We start from the raw sequence: 4,968 nt of genomic DNA, 5'->3' as shown, positions 1-4,968 counted from the left end.
GTGTGTGTGTGCGTGTGCGTGTGTGTGTGTGCGTGCGTGCGTGCGTGCGTGTGTGTGTGTGTGATACAAAGGGTGAATACACATCTCTCCTGTTGGTCTGTTGTATCATCAGAGTGTTGGGACATCACTGTTGATGGCTGAACCTGGATCAGCTTTGTGGTTGGTTGAATGTGGGTTGTGACGTCAGGTGACCAAAGTTCAACGTTAGCATAACGTCTAAAGCAGACGTTGATATTTTGTCGTTAAGTCTCAGGAATTCAACGTCTTCCAAACGTCTCACGCCAACGTTAGAAAGTACCGACATTCTGGTTGAGAGCATTAGGAAATAAAAGTCTGCAGAAATAAATAAAAAAAAGTCATTTTTAAAATAAAAAGCGATTTATTTATTTATTTAAAATAGTTTTTCAGATGGCGTTCCATAGTTTTTATTATTAACACTAAACACGTCGCCACACACGAAGCTGCACGTGTGACATGTTTTGCTGCAGAGCTGAACGGGAGTTTAAAATGCTCGTCTTACATCACTGACCTCAGAGAAGAAGAGCGGAGGACGGATGAGAAGAAGAAGAAGAAGAAGAAGAAGAAGAAGATCTGACCGTCAGTTTGACCTGGTTCCAGTTTGCAGCGGTTTCCGCTGGTGTCCGGAGATGGAGGAGCAGCTGTGAACCTTCGGGGCGTGATCACGTTAAAAACATTCCTCAGAGAGAGAATCTCAGATTCAGCTCGGACTTTATTGGTGATAAAGATCAATGTTGTCCTGCAGGTTTATGATTCCTGCTGCCTGTCCTCCCTCTCTCTCTCTCCCTCTCTCTCTCTCTCTCCCTCTCTCTGTCTCTCTCTCTGTCTCTCTGTCTCTCTCTCTCTCTCTCTCTCTCTGTCTCTGTCTCTCTCTCCCTCTCTCTCTCTCCCTCTCTCTCTCTCTCTCTCTCTCTCTGTTTTATCTGTTGAACCACGGTAACACGCTGAGGCTGCAGGCCGGACAGCTGGGGACGAGTCAGCCTCGGGACAGAAGACCTTTTCCACTCTGGACTTTATGTGAACACACAGCTTCACTAATGAGAGTGTGGAGAACCTCACACACCTTTCCTCACTTACCTCTGGTTTCATGTCTCCACGCAGATTCAGTTTTATTTTTCCGTCTGCTCAGATCTCAGTGTCCAGGACAGTCCACAAGAGGTTTGACTGGAACTACTTCCTGCTGAGGAAATAGTCCCTCGGACATTTGTTGACATTAGTTTCTTGTGAATTGTTTTGAATTAAATAATTTTAGTTTTAGAAGTCATCTTCGTTTACTCCTGAGTCAACACGACGAGTTTTTGACCTGTTTTATAATTTGAAAACCCTGGCGTAGTGTTTTATTCTGAAAACTCTGGGGTTGTGTTGTAGTCTGGAAGAACAGAAACTGAGACCTTTCAAAGGTCAAAGGTCAAGGTCACGTTTTATTGTCCATAACTCTTAAAACACAATTTAACTCGAACTTCTGCAAGGATCAAATGAGGTGATGACATTTTATATCCAATAGGTCAAAGGTCAACTTCACTGTGACGTCATTATTCAACTCTGTATCTCAGGAAGAAGAGGCAGTGACTATTTCCTGTAACTTGGCTCCTGATTGGTGGAGGGATACAACCACGAGGAGGTGATTCTAGTTCCTATGTTGTGGTAGGCTACAGGTACGGCAGGTAACTCCACTGTCACCTGAGGAAAGACATAGCTGGTTTATTGCAGACAGGAGGATCACTCGGTTATGTTTGGTTGGTTGAATTTTGACATAAGCTGCTGTGGCGTGCTCGGTGCTGCGATGCTGAGGAGGGATTTCTCTGTTGATTTGAACTGACTCCTGTTGGTGCAGGAGTGAATAGTGCGAGACCCTGCCAGGTGAAACTAAGCTCATTTTGTGTGTGTGTGGCTTTCACTGGCTTCACTGGAACATTGTTCATTTCGTCCGTCCAAGGTTAAGTCATCACACCGCCACACTGCTCGAAGTGTAAGTGAGAAAATGTTTTTTCATGGTTTGGTCAAGCAGAGCTTTAGTTTCTTGGATATTGGTGAATGCCGTTATTCTCTGGTCTGAAGTCAGAGCAACAGGAGGGTTTCTGAGGGAGGTCTAGGAGCCAGATCCAGTCTCTGGTCTTAAAGAACGACTCTCTTCTTTTCTCCTCTGTGTTGTGGCTGCTGTTGCCTTATCTCCACTCAGAGTCGGCTGTGAAGCCTCACATCCAAACCCTCACAATGCCGCCGCTCTGGTGCCCGTATCTCCCGCCTGCCAGTTTCTCTTTTGGACGCGGTCCGTCTTAGAAATTATTCCAAAGACATGTCTCAATCTGACATTGTCTCTGTGGCCGTCCAACAGAGGCTGAATATACCGGCGTCCAAGCTCCTGCGGCTGCCAGCGACTGTGCCGCATGCAGATGTCCGTAAGTGGTGCCATCCATCCCCAGCTGCTGTCAGTGGTCGGCAGCGGCGCCCATTACCGGCTTATTACCGACCAACAAGAAGCAGCAGTGAGCCGATGAGCAGCTGTGGCTGGACGCTTGATTGCTGCAGAAGCTGGGCCCCCCCCCTGAGCTGGCAAACACCGGCTGCAAAAGAGAGGCCTTTGTCTGAGGTGGTTAATGTGGGGGGGGCGGGGGGGTTGGAGCTGTTGGCAGCCCTACACCCAGCTATTGTTTTTGCCATTTCCATCACTACTCAACCCGTTCACCTTCCTCTGTTACCCCCATGCTTCTCTGCATGTAGGTCGTCCGCAGAGAGGAGGAGGAGGAGGAGGAAGAGCAGAGAATTGGGGGAGTGAAAGATCCTGCTGAGAATTAAATGAAGGCCACATGAACAGACGACAGGCATGACTAATAACAGGGATTGCTCAACGTTTTGGGATGTGTTAAATACAGAGCTGGACGCAGGAGGAAACTCGAGAGCACAACTCTGTCCGAAGGCCGAAACTTTAGGTGATGCATATCGCTTCACGCCACGACCGTCGTCGTTACCTCAGAGTCCATACGTGAGGCCGCTGTAGGTGCAGCGTATAAATCCAGTTTTAACTCTTCCTGAAACCACAAAGATCATTTATACGTTTCTGTTTTTGTGCAGACTAAAGTTCCTCCAGTGTAAAGGTCTGTGTCCATGTGTAGTGTGATTATAGATCAGCTCTAGCTTCTATATTAATACTGTGAAAGTATCAAAGCCTCAGTCCACAGAGAAATGCACACAGCCTGTATTCAGAAACTGAGCCTTAAAACCAGCCGTCAGGACTTCTGGAACTTTGTGATGTCACAACAAAGCAGTCACCAAGCCCCGCCCACCTGGACCCACCATCCAAACCTTGCAGGATTTGGTTTCTCTGAGTATTTTTACCTGAAATCTGCTTTAGTTTTATTGGATCACTCAGAAAACAGTCAGCCAATCAGAAGAGAGGCTCAGAGCCTCCTCTCCTCTGATTGGCTCACAGACCTGTTGTTACTAGAGCTGCAGAGAGAAGCCTGAGAGAGGAGATGTAAAACTACACTGAGATGGTTTTTATATCTTCTGATGGATCAACACTTCAAATAAAACACAGAAGAAGAAAATACACAACTTTAAATAAACAAGACACATCTCTTAAGATGTTGAACTGTTGAAGAAGCATCTTTATGGAGTTCTGAGTCACTATTAAATGAGAGGTTTTGAGTTGATTATTAAACAGATGGTCGATCTGATCTTCACATCTTTCTCATTGAGTCACTGTACTTCCTGTAAACATCAGATCTAAGTGTTTTTTCCCATGAAGAGAAACCAGTAGAGAGCTGCTCTCTCTCTCTCTCTCTCTCTCCTCACAGGGTCTGGTTCTGTAAACTATCAAACATCGCTCCTAGCCATCGCACATAATCACTACAAGACATGGGACTGCCGAAGTTTTAACTGTGTGTTTGCATTTAGCTTTACACTGACAACAGCACAGGTCTTATAGTTTGTTGTGTGAGCTGCGGCTCCTTTCCGACATGATTCAACTGAACGGTGAAATCCATAACTTCTGCATAACTCGTGACGTCCTTAACGGTCACAAGATGGAGAAGAAACCTCTTGTGTCATAGTTTTGATGTTTCTCAATACAGAGCTGCAGGTTGACGTATGTTTGTAGAGCAAACAGGAAGTTAGCATCAACCCGGTTCCCTCCACAAGAAGTCAACGGGCTTTTGGATTATTACAGATAATATAAGTTTATGATACTGACAGGTTTTGTTCGGCAGGATCATCTTCACAAAGTTAGTAACAGTTTGTATGAACACGACGCGGCTGTACAGGTGAACTGGTGAGTAGATCGGTTTTCATTTAACGTCCCCGACGACCTCTGTCGTCTCATTTAGACCCTCGTTAGCGACTGAGATGCAAAAGCTTCAAGAAATCAGGACGGGAGTATTTACTGATGTGTTTTTATGTTGTAGAATAAAACGTGAAAATCTTGAGCTCCAAAACCTTCAGGACGAGGGAACAGGAAGTTCAACTTTTATCTCTTCAGGCCTTTGGGAACGAGCCAGACGAAACGATCTGAAGCTGCAGCACTCTGTTTAAACATGCTGGTTGTTTTCAGTCTGAACATCTTAATAATCTGGACAGAGATGTTGCAATTGATTTTATTTCTGTCTGAATGCTGTCAACAGCACAGATGAAATCCTGTTCAGCTCTGTGGTGGAGAAATGAAACCAACCTGAGCAAACACTGAGTGTGGATCCGCCACCACAGTTAATGGGGAACATGTTTTTTTGTTGTACTTCAGTTGCACTGAACCTTTAAACGTTTCAACTTTGTTCTTAAATTTTCTTTTCATTTTGTACAAACGGCTCCTTCTTCCCGTCTCGGTCCAAACCTGAACCTCCGAGTGTCGTGACAACCACAGACCAGTGTTCATGTTGTCACCAGCCCAGCTCCGTGTGGGGGCTCCCCTGTGCCCGCTCCCCCGAGCTTAGCCTCACCTCTCGGGGTTGAACCCCC

General features: G+C 45.9%; 1 protein-coding gene across 2 annotated transcripts in view; it reads left to right on the top strand.

Annotated features, from left to right (window-relative positions):
* Window positions 1–4,968, top strand: part of xrcc4 (X-ray repair complementing 4) — a 24,159-nt gene that overhangs the window by 15,797 nt on the left and 3,394 nt on the right. The window lies entirely within an intron of this gene.

The sequence above is a fragment of the Seriola lalandi genome, unplaced genomic scaffold (genome assembly GCF_002814215.2).
Source record: "Seriola lalandi dorsalis isolate HSWRI2012SDOR001 ecotype SW California unplaced genomic scaffold, Sedor1 jcf7180002054590, whole genome shotgun sequence".
Taxonomy (NCBI): domain Eukaryota; kingdom Metazoa; phylum Chordata; class Actinopteri; order Carangiformes; family Carangidae; genus Seriola; species Seriola lalandi.
Note: the sequence above shows the minus strand (reverse complement) of the source record. Positions and strands in the feature narration are given on the sequence as shown.